Below are 25,698 nucleotides of genomic sequence, written 5' to 3'. Positions count from 1 at the left end.
GTCCATCAACAGACGAATGGATAAAGAAGATGTGGTATATATACACAATGGAATACTATGCAGCCATCAAAAGAAATGAAATCTTGCCATTTGCGACGACGTGGATGGAACTAGAGGGTATCATGCTTAGCGAAATAAGTCAATTGGAGAAAGACAACTATCATATGATCTCCCTGATATGAGGGAGAGGAGATGCACCATGGGGGGTTAAGGGGGTAGGAGAAGAATAAATGAAACAAGATGGGATTGGGAGGGAGACAAACTATAAGAGACTCTTAATCTCACAAAACAAACTGAGGGTTGATGGGGGGATGGGGGTTGGGAGAGGGAGGGTGGGGTTATGGATATTGGGGAGGGTATGTGCTATGGTGAGTGCTGTGAAGTGTGTAAACCTGGTGATTCACTGACCTGTACCCCTGGGGATAAAAATATATGTTTATTAAAAAAAAAAAAAAAAAGCCAGCACAGAGCTTGAGTTGGTTGTGCAGAGTTGGTTGTGCACATGTTACTATTTCCTCCATTTAAAAAAACCCGAAGGAGTATAGTTGACACATAAGTGACATTAGTCTCAGGTGCACAAACAGAGTGGTTCGACAATTCCATACAATACCTCATACTTACTGCAAGTCTAGCAGCCATCTGTCACCATACAATGATACTATTGCAGTACCATTAACTACCTTCCCTCTGTTGAATTACCATCATACTTTTTTTTAAAGAAAATTTTTACTTTATTCTTAAAACAATACTCTGTAATTTTATTATATTAGAAATGTTTAAAATGATAAATGATTTCAAGTGTTCAGAAAATAATTTCATAGGAGCCATGCTAACATTAGCCATGCCTGCTTTGGCTCACTTTATTTTCAGAAATGAAACATCCAAGACATAGCTAAAGACAGTGTATTCTCATCTCTTTACCCACCTACATACCACTGTCCTGGTAGGTGTGAATCCTTCCCTGAAATGTTTTTATACTTTTATTATAAATCATCCTTTAGAATATACAGTGTATCCATTAGAATATACAATGTTGTTTTATGTGTTCTAGTGTAAATTGTATAATACTTGCTTTTTCTACCCAGTATACTGCATTTGAGATCATTTATGTTGACGTCTCTAAAGATCTGTCCAGATATAAATCAAACTTTAATATTGCGCATTTCCTGTTGCTTTTTTTTTTTTAACTTTAATTGCAGGGTTGCCTGGGTGACTCAGTTGGTTGAGTTTTGATTTTGGCTCATGTCATGATCTCAGTGTTGTGGGATGGAGCCCTGAGTCAGTTTCCACACTCAGTGTAGAGTCTCCTTGAGATTCCTCCCCCTCCCTCTGCCCCTTCCCCCCATATACCCCCCCAAACAAAGAAACAAATAAATAAATAAATCTTAAAAAAACAAAAACAAAAACAAAAACAAAACCCTTTTGGAGTGCCTGAGTGGCTCAGTCTGTTAAACATCTATCTGCCTTTAGCTCAGGTCATGATCCTTAGCTGGGAGCCTGCTCTCCCTCGGTCCCTCTACCTCCCTGCTCATGCTCTCTTTCTCTCTTTCTCTCTCTCAAATAAATAAATAAAATCTTTAAAAAAAAAAAACCAAACAACCCCTTTCATTGCAAATTTTAAGATGCACAGGATTCAACTCGATCATATTCCTCTAGGAGAGATAGACTGGTGTAGTTTAAAATACAATATTTTCTCCAAGCACTTCATTTCAGTTTAAAAAAAGATATTTCCCTAAACCAGTTCTATAATTTACTAAATGTGCCTTAAGGAGTAGGTAGATTATAGTTTTAGAAAAGTAAAATATGCTTAATCATAATATAATGAATCTGTTATAATGAATTTCTTTGGGTTCAAAATGTGATGTGAATTAATGGGCGTGCATTCATATTATAGTAATTTATAAGTGAACTTTAATTTTGCCTTTTCAACATTACCTTTGCATTCAATTAACTCTCTCCCATTATGAAGTTAAATAGGTGAGTTAGGAAGATGAAAGTCTTATGTGATTTTGGCATTCTTCAACAACTGAAGAGTCTAAGCTTTGTTAAAAAACATCGTCAAACTTGGAATTCCTAGATGACGAATTTTGCATGAAAACGAAGAGCCTTAGATCATCACTGTAGCAAACCCAGGGTGGTGCTTTGGAACAGACAGTGGGCTAACATTCAATACAACAGATGAGCCGTCAGTAATTAGAATGTCTTCCTCAATTCCTGCCTTCCCTTAAAGAAACTCAGAGAGTGGTTCCTGCCGTGTTGCCTTTCAAGTCTATTTCCAGGGAGAGCTGTTGCACCAATGTAAAAATGTAGGAGGTTCCTGTCCTATCGTAAGAGAGTTGTCCTCAGATATCGGTTTTGAATGATAACAGATTCTTTCCAAAAGAAAGAGGGAGGCAAGATGAAAAATACTCAAGGGACGTATGGCCGTTTACTGGATAATACCCTATAAAAGCATCTACTTAACATGATTCTTTGAACCTGGTTTTAAAGTTGTGGTGAACTTTTTGTGTTTTTGTTTTTTTATTTTTGTTTTGACATCCATCATCACCATCATCATCACTATTTTCAAATCAGTGATTCTAACTCTGTCCTTTTAAGGTACTGTGCAGAAGTGCCACGATCTTGCTTTGAAATTATCTGCTCTTTTTTTGTGTGTCTTATTATATTCTCATATGCACTTGATGAAAACATTTCTACTGGGGTTTCTTTCAGAGCTTTATGACTCGCTAATGCAGAAATGACAGCAGAATTCCTATTGTTTTATGTCAAGAGCATCTGCCAGCATTTGCAGTGATAACAGCCCTGAGAGATACCGAAATGTGAGATTCAGATGTGGCAAGTTTCCTCAGTACATGCTGGCAGGAGATCAAGGACCGGGGCTGGCTGCTGCATTTTCTAAGGGAGGCCTCACCGGAGACTGTGGCTTTTCTTTCCGAAACCTCGCTGCAAAACCCCCTCCACCCCATTGCATTCCCGATGTCCTACAATTTCCTTCCTACTTTCTTGTTCAGTTCTAAGGCTCTTTGATAAATAGGCTAATATTTCCAGTGGACTTAATATATCATTAAATGGTTTATTTATTTATTTTTTTAAAGGTTTTTTTTTTTTTTTTTTTTTTTTTTTTAATTTGACAGATAGAGATTGCGAGTCGGTAGAGAGGCAGCCAGAGAGAGTGAGTCCCAGAACCCTGGGATCATGACCTGAGCTGAAGGCAGAGGCTTTAACCCACTGAGCCATCCAGGCGCCCCTTATATAGGTTTTAAACATAAAAACTGTGCTACCTGGACCTACCCCTTCTTAAGAACCAGGTCCGTTGAACTTCTGAGAAAGATTATCGAATAGAAATATTAGGCGAGTTAAAATAATTCAATAATAAAAAAATACCACTGCCTCCACTACCAATATATTCTTTTCCTTTCTCTATCAAAACAAACAGACAAACAACAAACAAACAAACAAAACTGCTCTAGGACTCACCACACCTAACATTGACTGGTGATATTTTTAACACACTTTGTACATACTTGGACTCACTTTAATTTTTAATTCTTTCGGATGAGAAACTTCCTGAAATTCAATAAAACACAAGTGCATGAAATCCCCTCCAAGAAATTATTCCAAAGGAGTTGAGTGCAGGCTTTGTCTTATATCCTGAGCTGGATCTGCTAGGAAATGAATGGGCTACATTTTCATTTACAGCTTCTCCAACTCAAACTGAGACAATTTATCTTCTCCTTTGCTATTAGCAGTTTATCTAATGCTGAAGGATACATCGACAGGATTTCTTTGAACTATCTTTGATTATACTACCAATTCATACCGTTATTTAAACAATATAATTTTATTATTTTAAAAGTTGTACTTTGAGACCCTGTTATTACTTACTCACAGAGCATATGTCATATGAGACAGTCATGTAAGAATTGTTACGCATTGTTAAGTTCTCTTACACTTTTTTTTTTAAGATTTTATGTCTTAAATAATCTCTACACCCAACACGGTGTGCTCAAACCCACAACCCTAGATCAAGAGTAGCTTGCCCCACTAGCTGAGCCAGCCAGATGCCTCTACGCTTTTCTTTCCTACTTGAATGCATTTCTATTAGTCTTAAACATCAGGAGGTTAATGTGATAAGTCACTAAAACCTACATCTATGTCAGAGACTCGAAGAATATCCATCCACTTGTGCTGGTGTATCAGAAGACCTGGTTTCCCCAGGTTTTTCATTCTATGAAAGGCCTCTGTGTTGGGAGTATCTTAAATGGCAAAAGCACTGCTTTATTCATAAGGGAAAGGACTCAGGTCAGCCATGATTTTCATGGTAATCTAGGAAAAAGTACTCCAGGAGAGGTGTGGGTTTTTTTTGTTTTGTTTTTGTTTTTGTTTTGCTTTTTAACGATCTATAGTTTATCATCAAGAGTGAAGCTTACCATGTTCTTAAGCAATTACTTAACATATTCCCTAGGCCCTGCCTCAAGATCTTTGAGGATAGTGTCTATGTCTTACTTTTTTCTGTACTCCTGATGCCTAGCAGAGTGCATGAACCATTGTGGGTTTTCAATAACTGTTCAATAAATGGATGAGTGAATGAATGAATGAATGATAATCATTTGCTGGAACCCATGCCTGGACTTTGAGAGAAGTAGGATCAGTGTTTTATCTTATGGAACTAACCATTTCCAAGGAAGGGCGATGGGCAAGATGTGAGAAACAGCAAAACCAGCAAGATGTCTGCACACGGAAACTGTAGGAAAACAATGATGTTGTGAAGTGCAGAAATGAGGAGGCATAAGGCAGCATTGGAGGCGAGTGGCTGTGGAAGGTTTGCTGCGCCTGGGGAGTTTTGAGCTGCATTTTGAAGAAGGTGGGGAGGCTATTTCTAGGCAGGAAGCAGGCTGCAGTAGAAAACATCTGATGAAACAAACGTGGTCTGCAAGTCAGTTGGGAGTCAGCATGGCTGGAGGGCCTGTGTGTGAGGAGCCCGCTGCCTGGCCTGCTTGAAGGTGCTCATAAAGTAGGAGCTCAAGTCAAAAACAAAAATTCAGGACCTTAAAGGTAGGATTGGAATTTGAATTGGACACCACAGGGAGCAGCTCTGAACTATGTAGACACAGCTTAATGTAAACATACCCAAAGAACAAAATAATAGAATGTGCTTCCTAAAATATCACAACACGTAAATCAACCCACATTTCATCATTCTAATACATTAAGAATAGCTAAGGGCAGTATTTGGTGATTCCTCATTTTTCAAAAATGTGCCCACGCTCTCCCTCCTAGTGATTTATACTGTTGTGGGTCCCTTTCTTGCTGACTTTGGCACCATCCTTTCTTCAAATAATGCAGTCTGATCTTTGCTCGGCTCTCGCTCCTAGCCTCTTTATCATGCTGACCCCCAGTCTATGGAACTGCTTATTTGGTTTCCTCTCAGAAGTTAATGGAGGCACTGTGTCCACATCTCTGTGGTGTCCATTAAGTCCCTGCTTAGGCCCTCATTCTCTATGTTTTTGGCTCCTTCCCGTCATTCTGACTCATATTTCCCAAACCCCTGACTCATGCTGCTTTCTCTCTCTTATGCAACATTTTAATCTCTGCAATGTTCTTTTCATAATTTGATAACTTACCACGACATGGACATTCAGTATGTTTTCATGGGCAAACGTTTTCTGTACCTTAAATGCTCTAGGTGACCATGTAGACTTTGCTGCTTTCGGTTTAAAGAATAATTCAGAACTGCTCTTGGAATAATCCACCACTGACAAGGGATGAGAACATACTGAAATAGGAGGAAGGGACTAAAGTGATTTTGCATCTGTCACTGTCCAGGTGATCTTGGAACATGGCATCAAGTCTTTTTCTCTGTTCCCCCATCTGTAAAATAGGCTATCCATCCTTACTGATGCATGGATTTTTTAAAAAAAGTTCAGTCTTGAAAATATATCTTTTTGTTTCCAGACTGTACACTCTTATAGTAAAGCAGCCACACCTTTCCTAGTTCTGTGAGGAGCACTGTGCATGCTTTGTGAATATTACTTGATGGCGCTGTCCTTTGAGCACCTGTGGTTAAAGCGTAGGCAGTGGTTAAATTCAAGTTGCTGTTTCTTCATCTGTATGGATTTATACTCTTATATATTCGGCAACCATATTAATTTAACCTCATAAATGGAGTAAAGGTAGAAAAAAGAGGTCAGGGATTCATGTTTGCTGTGTGAAGGAGCTACTTTATTTCTAGCCCCTCCTTTCTGTTCCCTTCCCTCTCCCCATCTTTCTTTCTCCCTTTCTCTCTCTCTCTCTTTCTTTATTTCTCTTTCTTCCTTTCTTACTATCTTTTCTCTCCTCTCTCCTTCCTTCTTCTCTCCCCCATCTCTCTTTTTTTCTTTCACATTCTTAACAATTTAGATAGATACCTATCTGCTCAGAATGATTGGTCCTAATCCTTTCTAGTGACAGAACAATAAATTAGTTCCCAGCACTTTTTTTACTTTATAAAACTTTTAAATAAAAGGGACTCATTGGGTAAGGATCTTCTTGTTATTTTGGGTCTTCGTTTTATTTTTTGGTATAATCTTGCAAAGTAGGAACTATCTCAAAAAGTGCTGAGAGCATTGCTGTTTTACTACTTCCTCATCCATTTATGGCTCTTAGTAATCATAATCGGAGTATTTAAGACAGTAAATTATATTGCTTAAGTTTTGACTAGGAAGGAGGTGTGTGATATTTTATATAACTTCATATACAAATCTATTAAAATTCTAAAATTAACTGGGATAAAAATAGATATTAGCAATAAACATCTATTATTTGATTAGAAAATTGGATCTGCAATCCTCTGATTTAATCCTGATAACAGCTTTGTGGAATAAGTGGTCACATCATGCACAATTTATGGAAGAGGCAGGAGGACATCACTGAAATGTAGATTCATGAGGTGACCTGCCCAAGGTCACACAGAGTAGCAATTCAAATCACAGATTTCCATTTTGCCCCTAAGTTTAGGTCTCTGTAAAGACTTCTTTCCTAAGAGCTCTGGATAGCAGACCTTTAATTGTAGTTTTATGTATGTATATATATTTAATTTTTCTTAGAAGAAAAGAGAGGGTCGTTCATCTGTAGTGCCTTGATTCCTCCCTTGTGTCTTTCTTCTACATTAGAATAACATTCACAGCTCTCCAAGTCTTCTGTTTCCCTCCCCAGTCCTTAGCCAATTATCAACAATTTTTGTCAAAGACTTTCTATTTCCCTCGCTGCTTCTTTCATAGTACTGGAATCAGATTTATCTGGGCTAAATGCCCAGTTCTAGTTAGCTTTTCACCCTTCTGAAATTAACAACTAGAATTCACCCAAGCTAAGCAGTTCTCGTGGAGAAAATAAATACTGATATTAAGTAACAAAAGAGAACTGTCTTCATCTATGGCCAGCAGTAGATTTATAGTTCTAGATTCTTATCTGTTCTGGCAAAAAGGACTGTTAATAATTTGGTGTGCTTTAAATGATAAACAAAAATATCACCAAATCAACAAACATCAGCCTCCCTGATAGTTCATTTCTTTGTTTTATAGAGTGGTGAATCCAGTGCCCTGGAAGTCCCTGTCACTGTACTGTGTTCTCTCAGAACCTTGAAATATGCTGCTCTCATATGGAAAAATCATGCGACATGTACTTGGAGTTTCTTTTCCAGCAATGATGATTGATTTGCACTGCAGATCGACCTTTTCTCACCCAGTCTCCTTTGTGGCTAGTGGTGTTCATTTGCAAGATGACGGGATGAGGTTAGACATACAGTTCATGAACAAGGGGGAGAAAACCAAGTGGCACACAAGGTCAGTTCAACTGGTGACTCATCTTTACTACACACAGACCAAAGGCACCAATTGCTCATAGGCTAAAACAGAACCAGTAAGGAAACAAAGGCCTTAATTATTCTTCAGCTCTTTTTGCACACTGGCAAAGTGAAGCTTAATGCTTTCAGAATCTTCAGGAAAAACATTTTCTACTGATAAATGATTGCTAATCGTTGAGTGTTCTCTGGCATCTCTGTGAATGTGTCATTCCCAGCTAAACTTCCTTTTTTACTTCTTTTTAAAAAAAATTTTATTTATTTATTTGAGAGAGAGAGAGCAAGAGAGAGATTGGAAAGGATGAGTGGGGGTGGGGCAGAGGGAGAAGCAGACTCCCTGCAGAACAGGACCCTGGGATCATGACCTGAGCTGAAGGCAGTCGCTTGACCAACTGAGCCACACAGGTACCCCCTTTTTTTACTTCTTAAACTTAATTATCCATTAATGTTTGGGAAAGATGACTTTGGTATTTGGAGTGATATTATAACCAGTCATCAATCCACAACCCTGTGGAGGTAGGACTGTATTTTGAAACAAGTAGCATCATTAATCTTTGCTTAAAGATTGAATTAAAGATGGTCTGTGTGAAAGTTGAAGCTGAGTCTACACGAGCTGGGGACCAGCTTCCAACCTGAGGGCCTTCACAGGAATTATGATCCCATCTTATTACGGGAGACCTCTGAACTGACATTTAGTTTTCTGGTGCCTTACACCTCTTTGCCTCATTCCTCCCAACCACCTTCCATCCCCAGCTCCAGATCAAACCCCCGGAGAGTGATGAACTGAATGGACACTACATTCAGCTGAGTCCACCAGGCCCTGCCTAAGCACTGGGACTTGATTTCTGGCCCCCTCCCTGAGCCTTGCAGCCAGATTAGTCAGTCTCCCTAGCCCAAAGCACACACATTCTTGGCTTACTCCTTCAGGCCAATCATCGCTTGAGGTCGCACAAGCCCCTGGCTATGGCAATGCCAATTATAACAAGCATGGCTTGGTGACCTCCTAATTGTATGAAACCAATTACATTATACTTGTTGTTCATTCAACAATAAACAGCTTTTGTGCCCACTAAATTGGGGCCCACTACTAAATTTGCTGATTGTAATTTGGCAATACTTCTCCAAATCATTAACTGCTTAAGGCTTTTTAAATAAAGCATATCTTTGTGCTTCTTGCCTTCAGAGCATGTTACCTCCTTGTGTATATTTTCTTACCCATTTCATTACATCTTACTTATGATGTTTCTGCACAACGTTTCCCCATATGCCTCAGGGCCCTTATGTTTTTCTGAATTCCAAATGAAGTAGGTTGAAGGAGGGGTGGAACTCACCAAATTTGCACTAAATTCCTTTCTCTCTCTTTTTTTTTCTTTCTCTTTTTGATTCAAAATTCCAGCAAAATGAAAAGCAATGAAAGGATAAATATGTGAGTAAATCTAAATGAATATGGACTGTATACAACAAGAATAGGAAGGTCTTTTGGGATTTATAAAATATTTATAATTAAAATACATGAGAATAATAAGTTGGCAGGGAGGAAAATAGAGTTTAAATACTTGGCGGTCCTTGCATCATTAGGGAAGAGGTAAAACTACTAATTTATTTTAGACTTTGATAAATCAAGGGTGCATGTTAAGTAGCCCCTAGGGGAAAAAAAACTAAGGGAATAGTAAAAGCCAAAACTACAAATCTAATATGGGGGAGAAAGGAATAATATAAAATGGTCCATTATTTTAGAGAGAAGGCGAGAGAGGAAAGAAAAGGAAACTAAAATATGCAGAACAAATAGAAGACAAATAGTAAAATGGCAGTTTAAACCTAATCATAGCAATAGTTGCATTAATGTAAACAGATTAAATGCTCTTACTAAAACCCCAAATTCTCAGATTGATTACCAAAACAAAACCCAAATATGCTGTTTCAGGAGAAACAATGTAAGGATGGAAAGAAAGGATAGGTTAAAGAAAAGAAGATGAAAAATGTACTATGCCAACACTAATCAAAGAAAGTTGGCTTTGTAATACCAATATCAGACAAAGTTCACCTTAAGGGGAAAAGGATTACTAGAGAATAAAAAATACTGTGTAACGATGAAAGTTTTGGTTTACCAAGGAAAATGCAGAAATTCAGAATTTAACTACAGTTAATCACACAGCCTCATATAGACAAAGCACAGACAGGCAAAACTAAAGGGAAAATGAATCCATGCAATACACTAAGACATTTAACATACCTCTCTTAGTAACCAAATGAAAAAACATATTTTCAGAAATGAATAGAAAATATGAATAACATGATTATAAACTCTGAACTACTTGACATGATATAGAACACTGTATAGAATATAAAACCTATTCAAGCACTGAGAGAATGTTAAAAGAAAATGATTACATGCTAGCCTTAAGGAAAGTCTAAATACATTTCAAAAATTACAATATACAGACTTTTGTTCCCTCATTACACTGCATATATGATGGAAATGACAATGACCACAACAAAACTAGAAAAATCCCCTTCTTTCAGAAAAGAGGACCTACACTTCCAAACAACCAATGGTACAAGGAAGATAAAACTGAAATTTGAGACGTTAAACTGAATGAAATGAAAATATCCTGTATGACGTTGTGGGGAAAAAAATGTCAGCCCTCAAGAAGGAGTATAGCCCCTCCTACTCTCTTTACATCTCCTTCTCTTTGTCCCCACTCTATTCAGTTTACAAGAGAAGATTTTCAATTTTCTGAGATTTGTATCTGAGATAGTCTATTATGAAAGTGAACTTGAGGGATTTGAAGGGCCACTTAGAGAAGAAAGAAAAAGTCTTAAACTTGTCTTTTCAAAGGCAGAATAAATGGGTAGAAATTTAGGAACAACAGATTTTAGATTGGGGTTAAGAGAAGAATATGGTCATTGGACCTCTTTAATATATTAGGAAGTAGCGAGGTGCCTATCACCAAGAATACGCAAATGGTGCACTGTGGATCTCAGTAGCAGGTGGCGATTTGACCAGTCGTCTGTGTTGAAAATGATGCTAAGGGGCTGCATGCAATATGGCTGAATGTTAATTTTTGAAACTGGATGATGCATGTTCAATGTTCATTGTATTGTACATTTAATTCTGAGTTTGAAAAATGTTATTAAGGGAGCCTGGTAGCTCAGTTGGTTAAGCATCTGCCTTTGGCTCAGGTCATGATCTGAGGGTCTTGGGTCATCTGAGGGTCATGGGCTCAGGGTCTTGGGATCAAATCCCACATCGGGCTCCCTGCTCTGCAGGGAGCCTGCTTCTCCTTCTGCCTCTCTCTCTATCTCTCATGAATAAATAAAGTCTTAAAAAAAGAGAAAGAAAATATTAATGAAAAAGTTGAAAAACAGGGCACCTGGGTAGTGCTCAGTTGGTTAAACCTTGGACTCTTGGTTCTGGCTCAAGTCATTATCTCAGGATTCTGAGATCAAGCTCCACATCTCACTCAGCTTGGAGTCTGCTTGTCCCTCTCCCTCTGCCCCTCCCACAGTTCTCCCTCTGTCAAATAAATAAATAAAATCTTTAAAAAACAATTGAAAAACAGGGGTGCCTGGATGGCTCAGTCAGTTAAGCGCCTGCCTTTGTTTGGCTCAGGTCATGATCTTAGTGTCCTGAGATCAAGCCCTACATCATCAGGCACCCTGCTCAGTGGAAAGTCTGAGTCTTCCTCTCACTCTCCCTCTGTGTTCTCTTTCTCTCAAATAAATAAATTAAATCTTAAAAAAATTGAAAAACAGTTGCTGTCTCCACCCGAATAGAAAAAGTTGTAAGGATTCAACAAAATGAATGAATATGTCTACATTCACTCATTTGACACATGATGCACATACATATATCTTTGTACTGTTGTGATGTTTACTTTTATACCTTCATAATTTATCCTCTAACATCTGAAAACCTTGCTTTATGATAAAGTATAGCAAGGAAAGATCTTACCTTAAGTGGTTATTTATTTTATCCCTCTTCCTTGAGCAACATAGCAGTTAAAAACTAGACTTCTTATTCCTTGTTCTGTATGAATGATTTTTTCAGGAAGGAAGACTCTGCAGCTTTCATCATATTAAGGCATAAGGTTATTCAGTGACTAAAATGTTAAATTTGAACAACTATCAGCTTGTGTCCAAATCTTCATATACCATTAACCAAGAGAGATTTAACTTTTGGTTTTGTTTCAAATTGACACTATGGCTGCCATTTTCCCCAAGTTATTCATGAATTTGCATGCATATTTGAATTTAATTTGCTGATAAATTGTGTTTGACATATGTAGGCTATGGGATATCCCCCACCCGTCTATGTTAAACACTTCAGCGTTGTGAGGTAATACCATTCAAATAAGTCCTATGAGTTCAAGGAGTACCTAAAGGCAATAGGGAACTAAAGAAAATACTGTTCAATGAAACTATTGACCCTGTGAGTGTTTCAATCCTAAAGATTTCTCAAGCTAACATATAAAATAGTCTTTGGATTTTTAAGTGAATTGGGGGCATTTTACCTTACATTTCCATCAGAGACAAAATTATGTTTGGACTCTACATTCTCTGTACTCGCTTCAGCAGCACATGTACTAGAATTGGAATGATACAGAGAAGATTAATATGGCCCCTGCATAAGGATGACTCGCAAATTTGTGGACTGTATATTCTCTGAGATCTCTTTCAGTTTTTAAGATCTGAAATTAAAGCTCATTTTACTGAATTCCTGAATGCTGTTGTAAAAAATACTCATTTTCCAGCTCCTACCTCTTCTTCCCTCTCTACCTTAAAATACTGGATCCTGGGAAACCTGAAAAACATGCTCTTGCCTTTTGGGGACCATGATCATAGGTCTCTGTTTCTTCTTCCCTTCTTTTTCTTTTCTTTTTTTTTTTTTTTTAAGATTTTATTTATTTATTTGATGGAGAGAGACACAGGGAGAGAGGAAACACAAGGAGAAGGAGTGGGAGAGGGAGAAGCGGGCCCCCTGCTGAGCAGGACCCTGGGATCATGACTGGAGCCCAAGGCAGATGTTTAACGACTGAGCCACCCAGGCACCCCTTCTTTTTCATTTTTCAACAGTGGTTTCTGATCTGTAGAATCAAAAGAGGGTCTAAAAATGGACTCATCTTTCAGAATTAAATGGCTTTGTTAGTAGAGTGGGATAAATAGAAAGTTCTCTTCAGTGTTTAAATGCACTACTGTGTACCTGTAAAGTTACAAATTTTCAGGAATTTAGAGTTGCTTAAAGCCTTTTTGGCAGCATAAACTAGAAAAAAATCTCATGGGGAAACATGCCCTGTACACAGTTTCTATGTCTGTAGAATACAAAGGAAGATGGACCTGTGCCAGTTATACAGTTGATATGTTAAAGGTAAATGCCAAACTAAGTCAGTATTTAAGGGCATTTCTTACCATGCATAAACATAGAAGAAAAAAAAAGACTATGTTCTTAGATCTGATATACACACACCATATATATACACACACACACATATATATAATGGTTATTGCACAGAGCATATCCGTAGAGTCTATCATATTCCAAGTTTTCAGTTTAGAAGAAAATGGAAAAATTGAGCAATCCATATTGTTAAATTTAAAATTAGTCTGGAATTATTTTTCCCTAGAAATGTAATAATTTGCTTATGGAAACCTTTAAATTAAAATCTTTGGCTTCAGGCATGTGTGTGGTTAAGGGGGATGACTGTGAGGTGGCCAAGGAGGTGTGGGGATCTCTTTCAGAACTACAACAATCATACTATTTTCTCACTGCACACAATTTTAAAATTCTAATTTTTTTTACTTGAGATGATTTCTTTAGTTTCTTGTGCTACCTTTTTTCTAACCTTATTATGCCAAGAATTTATTATACCAAGAATTGATGGAAGGACTTGTCGATCTTTTTAGAAAGTCTGAGAACCACAGAATAACTTTTTTTTTCTTCTGCAACTCACTGACAGAATGCTATGAACTGTAACTGAGACAGAAGAGTGGGAAGATCACAGGCTTTAGCATCATTGATCTCAGTTCAAACCCAAGCAACACCACATTTTAGGTGTCTGTTCAGGGCAAGTTCTTTAACCTTTCCAAGTTGCATTGACAAAGTCTGTAAAGAAGAGATAATATCAATTCATAATATTATTGTGGCTACTAACTGAAATAAGACACCTCTCAAATGGTACTTGCTTGACACTAAGTGCTTGAGAAATTGTACTTAACATGTTGTGAAATGGCTATAAGTCGGTGTACATCAGGTTGGTATTACTGCTGCTGCAGAGCGAAGGAAGCAAAAAACTGCAGAAAGTCAGGTCTTTCAGTATAATTTGCTATTCATTTGTATGTAATTACCATCTCATCTTTGCTTCCTTGCCCAGTGTCATATTTTGAATGTGGTCCGTTATGACTGAAATCCAACCGGGAAGAACATCACAGCTTTGACTGATTTCCCTTCCTTTGGTGTATTCCAGATGAACAGATAGGAGAATAGGCCAAATCAGCCTTTCTTTTTAAAAGCTATTTCTTATTAGGGAAGTTGCAAACATTCAAACAAAAGAGAATAAGACAAGGCAAAAAGAAAAATGTAGCATCTTTTGCATTTCATAATATTTTGCCATATGAAAGGGACAGTTAATACTATAGGGACCCCCTTCATAGCAATGGAGTATTAACGTTTATAAAAACTAGTTGGCAAACATAGCTTAATTGGAGCTCTAATTAGAACCTATAGGAACTCTGAGAAAGAACTTTTGTGTGAACAAGTTCCAATTATGAAAAAGCTATGAAGATACAAATTTCAGCAGCAATTTTTATTATATTGGCTATGTCAAGGACATTATGGTCATCATCTTTCAAGGCAGTGATGAAGTTAGAAATCAGAACTAAAGGACAGATGGGGAGTATTTTTCGAATGTAGTGGAAATAACTACATTTAAAGTTAGGACAAGTATTTCTGGCTGTTTATTCATAAGGACAAGACTCTAAGATGAAAACATAGATGTCTGACATTTTGAATGAGCTGGGGTCTCCACAAAACAGAGTGGAAGACAAAGATGGCAAGGGCACCCTGCTGAGCTCCCAAAGGGTACACAGGAAGATCATAGAACTGGACCATAGCACTCACAAACCATTGTGGACATAGCAGGGCCAAAGACCTATCCAAGGCGGTTGACTTTCTAGAGAGAGCAAGTTTGTCGCTGCTGCTCTTTCTTAACAAGGAAATAGCTGTCCCAAAGTCCGCTGGACAAGCTGCTTTCTGTAGTGATCTTACATTGACCAAAGGGACCTGGGAAAAGAAGCGCAAAGAAGGTGGGCCCGAGCTGAACATTGAAAAGGAATCTTTGTGCTTCTTTTCCTAGCTTCCTTTGGTCAATGTAAGATCGCTACAGAAAGCAGCTTGTCCAGCTGACTTTGGAACAGCTATTACCTTGTTAAGAAAGAGCAGTAGCGACAAATATGCTCTCTCTAGAAAGTCAACCGCCTTGGATAGGTCTTGAAGAGCTGCTCCCAACCACGGCCTTAACTAGAGCCATGTTAAGAGTGAAGGTGTGCCCTTGGCACTTTATCTGGTTCAGGGTCCTAAACACATTTTGCTCCAACTACCGATTTCTGGCATTCTTCATTAGGAAACCAACTGCTGAATAACCCTAGGTACACATCAGTGGCCTATATAAATTTTATGGCCGCAATTTGTTGAAGGTACCAACTGAGCTCTCCATTGGGTCTGATGCATAAATTCTAGCACCGTTAAATTACAACATGGCAAAGCATAATAAATAACACTCAATGCTTCCATAGTATTTATACAATTGTTATTATATTTTTTTACAAGACTAAGGAGTGCCATGCCAAATAAGGTGAGTGTGTAGAACTTCTTGTAGCTTCTACAAAGGCTGAGTTGAATTTTACTTTCAAATTAGTCTTCCAATAAGTTTTAGAACGAGCTTTAAGATGGAACAAACCTCAAGTAGTAAAAATCCTTTAAGAATTACAGTTATATTCTGGGTGGATAAAATCATAATGACCTAGAACAATGCACTAAATGCTGAGTGAATTTTAATGCTGATGTTTTAAACTTTTCTTTGAGCTAAGATATTTTCCCCACTACATTTTGTTTGGTTAAAAATGTGATCTGTGCTATTTTTAGAATAAAATTCATACTTAATTTGCCTCTGTAGCACTAAGTAGAGAATAAAACCTGTCCTAATTACCTACAATGAAATTATCTAACTGGACTAACAAAGTTAGGATTCAGAAATGTTTTGAAAGTAAATGATGTGTTTCCCTCCTCTGTGACCAAAGAGAGTGGACTTCATTTAGATTTGCAGAAGTTTCATGTTTGTATAGGACATCTTTCACTTGGTGCAGATGAAAACTCATTATGTATTTTCCAGTATCTTCAGGATGAAATCCAAACTTTCTAAATGTGATACGCATGGCCCTTCATGATTTGATCCTTGCTCACCACCATGTACTACACACTGAATCATACAGAACACTTACTCCCTTCTTCTGTCTTTTCCTTAGGACTTTCACAAGGGCTATTCTCTCTGCATGGAACATTCTTTTTCCTTCTGTCCTTCCCTTCCCCCATTTGTTAAAGGCTAATTCCCACAACCTCCTTAGAATGAAGCCTGGTGTCACCTTCTCTGGGAAGTCTTTAAAATGAAACTCAAAATGTCACATTATAATTACCGTCCCCTCCCTCTTAGACTGTGAGCTTTTCAGGGTGGGCATTATAAGCATTTTTATCTTTGTATTCTCAGCACCTACTGTGCTTTGCACACAATAGTTACCCAGGCTTCTTGAGTAGTCTTACAGCCATAAGGATATTTAGTGGTCTTGTGCCATCTAACAAACTGTAATTTAAAAAGCAAGTGTTAAAATTTCTTTTCCCCATCTTATTCCCAAATCCAGCATAAAACAATAAAGTAAATCTAGGCAACTAACACATCATCCCCAGAAGATCCCACTTTTTTTTTTTTCAAGATTTTATTATTTGTCAGAGAGAGAGGAGAGCGAGCGAGCACAGGCAGACAGAATGGCAGGCAGAGGCAGAGGGAGAAGCAGGCTCCCCGCCAAGCAAGGAGCCCGATGTGGGACTCGATCCCAGGACGCTGGGATCATGACCTGAGCCGAAGGCAGCTGCTTAACCAACTGAGCCACCCAGGCGTCCCAGAAGATCCCACTTTTAAGGAGAAGTATAGGCATTACTACTGCTTATGGAGTGTTTTAGAATTGAAACTTAAATAGATCAATGAACAGAACAGGTGTTTTACCTTTGCAAAATTCTAGCTGTGGATAAGTCTTAAACACACACACACACACACACACACACACACACACACACACACACTATCATGACTTAGTGAAGTGAGATCTAAATCCAGTTAAAATTCTTTTGGATTATTTCATAAGGTAAACTATATATTCTTATGTTTTTAAGTTCTTGCTTTATCAGCTTAGCCATCCAGCTCTACTCCCAAGCAGCCCTTCTAAAGCCCTCCTCCCCTTTTTGTACTCCATTTAAATTCTCATTTTTTAAAATTCTCATTTCTAATTAAGTAACTGTTAACTAGGAAATGCATGTCCCCTAGCCATGTTGGGAGAACTTTTTGCTCTCCTCTATTTGTAACCAGATTTTTCCTTGGTTCATGCTTATATGCAAAATGGATGGTAGGGGACTTACTGGGGCAAGTGGGCCTTTGTAATTACCTCTTGCCATAATTTCCTGTAATTGTAAACCTCGTTATAATCAGAGCATGACTCTGCCTAGGTTACGTTCATTGCATTTCACAGCATCACAGCCTTAACCATATTAGAAATAAAAGCAATCCCTGTTAAAGGTCTATGTTCAGACATAGTTTATGGTTAGAGACTTACTCTATATTCCTTCTGCCATATATTATGACTAATGACCATTCTACAGTTTAATGGATGTGAACACGAGGCAGAAAGGCTGATTGTCCGTAAGATCACTTAAGGGCTTGTTTAGCTCCTAATTGGTTATTTCATAGGAGCTGAAATTACACCTAAATATTATTAATTGACTATTTTATGTTTACCTTTATAATATCTATGAATAAATACATTGCTAAACAATATTATAACTGTTTATCCTACTGGAGCGGAACTTGTTTAGAATCGTCTTCGACTCAGAATCTGACTCATCACTTATTTGCAAAATAGGTGTCTGTTAGAAATGACTTAAACAAATTTTATGATCCTGAAAATAGTCCTTGTGGATCAAACTCTTTTATGCTTATTAGAATTGTTATTTTATGTACAGTACTTGAAAGTTAACGTAACTCTTTTCTGAGGAACTTATTCACTTTACAAGAAGTCGGATCTGCCCCATGTCCCATTAAGCCCTATTAAGATGATTTAACACATTTAACCATATGTGTACACTTATTTTTCCTCTCTCATCCCACAACTTTTTGGAGGTAGCATTTTCATTATGTCACTCTTTGCTCAAAATCTTTTCACAAGTTATGACATTATTAAATCTAAATGGCTTAACCAAGAACTCAGGATTCATACAAACTATTCCCCTCTTTCCCTAAGCATTATTCTGCATATAGGGCATCTACCCAGCAAAGCCTGCCTTTTCTCTTCTCAGGATTATTTATATACAGCTCATCCTTCATGATCCAGATTACATCCACTGCCTCTGAAAAACCCGTTATGGCCCTTGATTGTAGGAAGCAATCCCTCCTCCGGACTCCCACCACTGCTTTGACTACCATTGACTCCAGGGAGACTGAGGCTCTCGACTAAAGTTTTTTTTTTTTTTTTTTTTAAGATTTTATTTATTTATTTGACAGACAGAGAGCACAAGTAGGCAGAACGGCAGGCAGAGGGAGATGGAGAAGCAGGCTCTCCGCTGAGCAGGGAGCCCAATGTAGGACTCCATCCCAGGACCCTGAGATCACGACCTGAGCTGAAGGCAACCGCTTAACCGGCTGAGCCACCCAGGAGCCCCTCAACTAAAGTTTTGTTGACCTGAATTGTTAAGCTGATTATTTGTATCATTTAATTTTTTAAAATCCAACCTTACCTTATGCCTGAAAAGTCCTTGCAAGAAAGGGGATATGTCTAGGCATCTAGTACAGTTTGGATACATATTAAGTGAATACACGGATGCATGAGTTGATGAAAAATGCCTAAAAATTTAACAAACGAATGCATGAATGGTGCAGATGTCAGAGTATACATGAGAAAATATATCCTAAATTTACATGAACAACTTGGGGTCTGGAGAGGGAAAGGTGGAGTTCTTTAAAGCCAAGGCTCCTGATGTTTAAATGATCTTTTAAAGTAGCGGATCCAGCAAGAATGGCCAGAAATAGGCTTTTTTTAGTTCCATATTCCCTCAGTTGAGGCCTGCATGTTTGGGGATTTAAGATCAGCATGAACTTGTGGCGACAACTGACCACACAACGTTCCCCCTTTCCTTCTACCCAAGGAGGGATTGTGACCTCATTCTCTGAGAAGCGGATTTCCTCCAAAGCATTCAAGAACTATCTCTCTGAAATACTAAATGAAATGCAAAATAGGGGCAGGATAGAACCAGTTTTGCTCAGAGAGCATGCATAAGTTCTGGGGGAAAAAGTCATTGCTGAGTTTTATAATTTTTTTCTTTTAAACCTTTGAAAAAAAAAGATCAACTCTGGTTTCAGTTTAATTAAAAAAAAAAAAAAAACAAAAAAAAACAAAACAAAAAACAAACCCTACAGAGCCACTTCTTCAAATTTGTTCCAGATGGATTTAGTCATAGAATGATTGATTATCCACTCAGTGTGAGCTATGTGGTTAAGCTCAGAAACCTACAACAAACTGGTTTGGAGCTGTGTTTCATGGTAAATGGCAGAAAGGATAATCCTTAAGCTGTCATTTTAGAGTTAGTGATGAGGAAAGAGGAATTTAGTGGGGCTACTTATGTCAAGAGAATGTATTAGCAAATGGATGGTTGAATATGAAGAAATCTTATGAGTGTAATACTGTTTTTTTTTTTTTTTCCTTCTCTGGACTTCACAGTAAGGGGAACCGGGGCTGCCAGTCAGATCTGGTTCCCCAGATCTGACTGGCAGCCCCCTGAAGGCTTCCCCAGCTCTTACTGCCTGCTCCGTGGACCAGACCCAGCTCCCCAGGATGCTCCAGGCCTGAGGCCAGATGCTGGCCTCTACCTGGAAGCTGAGGCACTCATTTATCCTAGCCTACTCAGTAGGCCCACAGAGGCTTTTATATTGGTATCAGAGACACATGGCAAATCTGGAAACTAATGCTGGGGAGAGTGAACCAAAGAGATACCATACTGCATTCCACACAGAGCTGTAACATGCAAACTTTAAAGGGCAATTTAACAACATTTCATTTTAAGGAAAAAAAAACTTCCTTTGGATTTTAATTACTCCTTTTAATAACTGCATTAGCCTTTTATCTATTCTTTCTATCTGGCTAATTTACAATTTAGCTACTAGAATATTTTTTTTTAGAAGAGATTGGATGTGGCTGGTGGCTTTCTCTACCTGCCGCCATTTGATTTTACACGTTCTCCTATATGTTCAATTTTTTTGGTTTCCATCTTCACTGATTTTTCTGTTTTTGCTCATACATCCTTTCTCTTTTCTTCTTTCCCTTAGAGGGATCTTCTACTCATTATTGTCTCCTTGTTGAAAAACAAGCCACTATTCATGCCTCTTAATCAAGATACCTACTCCTTAGAGTCCTAAGAAAATCCATGTTGGATTTTATGGCTTCTGAATTTCTAAGTCTTGTGTAACCTATTTATTGTAACTTAGGTTATGCTCAGCACATGTCTCCTAGTAGACATTTGAGGCAAAAGAAAAGATGTAAACAAGTGTAAACATAAAAATGACAGTTCAAGGCATGGGTTTTTGACTAGGCTAAAGAAAGAAAAATGTGACCAAAACAGAACAGAGGTTTCTATGGGAGAGATGGAGAACATTTTCCATGACTCCCCAACAAACACACAAATATCACAGATGTCTAGGACAAAAGCTAACATGAAGCAAGAAGAATTTTTATTAAATTTATTCTATGTAACAGACATATAGATGTATGCTAATCTGCAAGAATAAAGGTAGTTGTTCTGTTTGCTTGTAAAGTTTTTGTTTCATGGATATTGTTTATTTATAGAGTAGATTAAAGGGGTTTTTAATTATGGAGTTTCAGAATCAAAGGACATAGTCGTAATTAGTTAGGAGTGGTTTTGGAGAAGACTGGTAGTGTTTTAGAAGTTCCAACTCCATGAAGGAGAGAAGGGTGCATTCATTCAGAAGGAGCTGTCAGAAGAGCAAGGTTCTTACATGGTACTCTGCCTATTTCAACCACACCCATCAGGCTATGTATCTGAATGAGTCATCTAGTCTCCTGCACCGCTGGGGAGGTGGGTGCATTTTGCTTTTTAACTCCTATTCTGCTTTTCAAAACTGTTCAAAGTTCTAGATTTAACTCTAAATGTTTGGGCTGGAATCAATGGAGGGGGAATTTTCATTACAGATGTGGTAGGCAGCTTCTGACATGGCTCCCAAGGATGCCAGACTTCTGGCATTCATACCGTTGAATGTGGACTGGATCTTGTGACTTGTTTCTAATGAACGGAATATGGCAAAAGAGCTGGGTTGTCACTTTCATGATTATGTCACAAAAGACTATGACTTCAGTTTTAGTAGCATTTTCTCTCTCTCGCCCCCTCAATTGCTTACTCTGATGAAGAAGACTGCCGTGCTGTAAGATGGCCTATGGAGAGTTAGTTATATGTGGCAAGGAGTTGAAGGAGGAAGGACTCATGACCAACAGAGGCAGGAAGTAAATCCTGCCAACAACCACTAGTGAGGGAGCTAGGAAGTGGATCTTTCCCAGTGAAGCCTAGAGATGACGTCAGCCTTGTGAAAGACCCAAAGCCAGGGGATCCAGCTAAGCCACATCTCAATTCCTGACCCAGAAAAAATGTGAGATAATAAGGGTTTGTTGTTTCAAGCCGCTGAGTTTTAGGGTAATTTGTTCTGTGGCCACAAATAACTAGCGTGTAGACTTCCTTATGGTTTCTATGTGATGGATAATAATGCATACACTGAGGAAAGACTGGTTACTTTGGTTGTAAACCTAGTTTGAGTCTGAGGTTGTAAATATCCCCAAATGAGAAATGAACAGACTTGTAGAACTTAAACAGATTGCTCTTTGCTGAAAGGTACTTAGGAAGGCAGGAAACCTTAATTCAGAATCAAGAAAATAGTACAGAGCCTTTAAAGTTTAGTGTTGGCACCTTGACATATTAAAGCAGTTTATATTAATACATGCAAAAAAGTATATTTACTGTGCACCAAAATAAAAATAACCTCTTTCTCTGCTGGGATTGAAATGGAGTCCTGGGCTATGACATGAACCACAGTAATTACCCCTGTCAGTGCCTGCTGAAAAGACTGCCGTGATCAAGCTTTAAAGCTTCAGTGATTTGGTCCAGACTTAAACAACCAGTACTAGGTGTGAACTGTTTTGTCAATAAAGCTTCACGTCTTTAGAACTCTCTGTGTTTTTTTTTTTTTTTTTTTTTTTTTGTTTCCGAGTAATTAATGCTATTATAATCACAGAATGCACCTGCATTCTTCCCAGGGCGGATTTTAACTTGTTCTGGTATGTTTTCCTGGTAAAAATACCATCTGAAAGGCAAAGAAGGACTCCTATCGATACAAGCAGTTTAAAGGCCAGGCCCGTATCAATCAAGAGCCACAAAGCTACCATACTTCGAAAGCTTATAACCTAGACAAAGTGCACTCTCTTTACCTCTCTCTTAATTTCTCTCTCATTCCTTTAAAATTGTTTTGAGTAAGAACTGGGAAAGACAACTTCTTAATTTTAACAGCTGAGAAAACTGAGGCCCAGAGAGGCTAACCGGCTTAATACAGTCAGAGTCACTTAGGGGAAGACCCAGATGGGAACCTTTGTCTCTTGCTGAGTTTCCTGGGGTTTCTGCCACACTTTGCTGCCAAAGATTACTTTCCGGGATCCTCCTGAGCATTCAAGCATAAAAACATTCCACTACAGGAGAAAATTCTGTTAATTAGTAAGCAAAGGAAATATCTATGTATTACAGCTGTAGCTATAACAATGGAATTTACATGGGAGAAAATGAGTACTGACCAGAGGAGAAAAAGATCTTTTTGAAAAAACAAATGAACAAACAAAACTCACCACATGCAAATTATCCAAATTATACCACATTTTGCTAAAGGCAGAAAATAGAGGACGAAGAATCACTAGACATACCAGCTTCCTAGTGGGAAGCACAAACTTTCAACTACTGGAAGACAGGTTCTGTATATATATCCACAAAATCTGGAGGCTTTATAGAAATGTGAAATCTCAGGTCTCATCCCACACCTACTGAATCCAAATCTTCATTTTAATGGGCTCCCCAGGTAATTCGTGTTGCATTGAAGTTTGAGAAGCACTGGTCTATCACACATAGCATACAGAAGATTCTCAAAAACATATTACACAGGGGCACCTGGGTGGCTCAGTGGGTTAAAGCCTCTGCCTTCGGCTCAGGTCATGATCTCAGGGTCCTGGGATCGAGTCCCACATGGGGCTCTCTGCTCAGCAGGGAGCCTGCTTCCTCCTCTCTCTCTGCCTGCCTCTCTGCCTACTTGTGATCTCTGTCGAATAAATAAATAAAATCTTAAAAAAAAAACATATTACACAACTGAATCGCAAATGTAAAGCCTCCACAAGCCAATTTTGTAAAAACAGTTAAACTGATTTGTTCAGAGTCACCCTTCCTTTTTTTTTCTTCATAAGGTTCTTTTTTGAGGAAAATATGCATTTACGTGTATGAACATAAGTGGAAAGTTGGTATTTGTAATACTGTTGGATGAGATACTTCAGTAGAACATATTTTCAATTAGTGTAGTCTACACTTGCTCATTGCCCTTAAAGCGCCTATCTTGCTCTCCTTTACTCTCCCTTCCAGTTCCATTCTACATCTTTTTTCCTCTCCCCCATTCTTCTTACAGTTGCTCCTGACTCCCAGGGTAAGAGGAGATTCCTGGTAGAGAAGGTTATGGGTCAGCTGTTTGCCCTATCTTGCTTTTTTTCTCCACAAATGTGTGAATACGGTCCTGGCCTCTACCCTAACAGGTGTTCACTTCATTTTTTTTTTTTTTTTCTTTTTCCCTAGGTGACTGATTTTCATCCCGAGTGGTATGTGGTGGTTACAGGTAGTGCTGGGGGGAGAGTGTCACTGTTACTTGAGTCTGTCAGCAGAAGAGCTAGGGAAGTCCCATAACAGTCTTCACCATTTCATCCTAATAATATTTGGTATATATATTTACAATCAGTTAATGAGCAAGCCACACTTAAGTCATGAATTTTCAGCAACTGCTGTTACTCAGTTGTGATCTTTGTGGATAAGAGGTTCACTTAACTGTCACAGTAAAGAGAAATTATTTCTTCTCCTTTAAGGGAAAGTGGTGTTTTCTTTCTGCTGAGTAGTGGAATTGACATACCAATGATGTGTCATTTTTAAGAAAAATTTGCAAATGTAGCTCTCCAAATCAAGTACAAAGACGTGGTCTGAACTTGAATCTTCACTGATTCTTCTTTCCTAACTTGAGAACTACACTGAGTAATTAGCAGGTAGTTTTACCCACTTCTCAGGACCTTTATTTGATTTGCTTAAGCTCTTGAGAAAATTCAAAACACTACTCATATTTGATCAGATAATTCATGCAATCTTCCTTGTTGAGGTCTTCCTTATTTTCTCTTGTCACTATAAACTGTTCCCTTAGTATGAGACAAAAAACTGTATTTCACCAAGAAGAACCATGTATTTTACCAAGAAAAACCATGTTATGACTCTGTAACACTTTTGGTAATGTGTAATTCTGCCTACTCCTGACTTGGATATTATAACCAGATTTCCAACAATTCTTTAAAACTTTCTATTAGAACCCTAATACTGTTTGTCACTGGGTTTTTACACTGGCAACCAAATAGCCCAAGATCTTCTAATAGAGCAATATTCTGATGGTCTATTTGGAGTATTAACCATCTGTGACAGCTTGGTTTATTGAAAACTATGGCTCTGGCATGCTTACACAATCCATTTCCCGCTTATATTGAAAAATCAATGAGAAGATTTTTTTTAGTTTACTTAGAGTTGAACTCTAATTTACAGTGGTTTTGTTATTTAACATTTTTTTTTTTTTTTTGAATGAGCTGTTCACCAAATAATCTTTCCTGGTATTTCAGAACTATCATTAGCTGCTTAAATTGCACCATGATTAAGTTTCCTTCTTTCATTTAGTTTCTTTTTTTTTTTTAATCATTAGCTTATTTATTTATTTATTTTTCAATCACTGAAGAAGGAAGGTCATGCAACTGAAATTCAGAACAAAGCCCTGCAACTTTACCAGCTTGTGTGGGAGGATTTCCCCCACCTCTGGCTACCTCCCTGGATTAGGGTTCTTCTGATATGCCAGGTCATGAACTATTTTTACAAAAAAGACCCACAGCTTTTATTGGGAAGTTTAATTAATCATGAATGACTGGAATTTTCTGTCTTGCTTGTTGAGTGGACTTTTATTCTGGGCTACCTTCTGACTGTATAATTTACCGAAGTCTGAAGAATGAAAGAGCATAGGGATTCAGTGTCACACCCAAATAAGCTATTTTTTAATCCATTCTATGAGGTTCTACCTACAAAGTTTATTTTGTTAAAAATTCTGTTGCTCATTGTAGAATACAGAGGTGGGTCAGGATGGAATCCAGGTAAATCTCCAAGAAGGATTAGTGAGGAAATGACCAGGGTGCTGTAGAAATGAAGACAACAGGGCCTTAGAGGT

General features: G+C 38.1%; 1 protein-coding gene and 1 non-coding gene across 4 annotated transcripts in view; one reads left to right on the top strand and one right to left on the bottom strand.

Moving 5' to 3' along the window:
• Positions 1–25,698, bottom strand: part of EFEMP1 (EGF containing fibulin extracellular matrix protein 1) — a 66,121-nt gene that overhangs the window by 22,767 nt on the left and 17,656 nt on the right. The window lies entirely within an intron of this gene.
• LOC125110141 (U6 spliceosomal RNA) lies at positions 12,400–12,506 on the top strand. Its single transcript, XR_007130472.1, has one exon. It is a non-coding gene; the product is annotated as a U6 spliceosomal RNA (small nuclear RNA).

The sequence above is a fragment of the Lutra lutra genome, chromosome 9 (assembly GCF_902655055.1).
Source record: "Lutra lutra chromosome 9, mLutLut1.2, whole genome shotgun sequence".
Lineage (NCBI taxonomy): Eukaryota > Metazoa > Chordata > Mammalia > Carnivora > Mustelidae > Lutra > Lutra lutra.
Note: the sequence above shows the minus strand (reverse complement) of the source record. Positions and strands in the feature narration are given on the sequence as shown.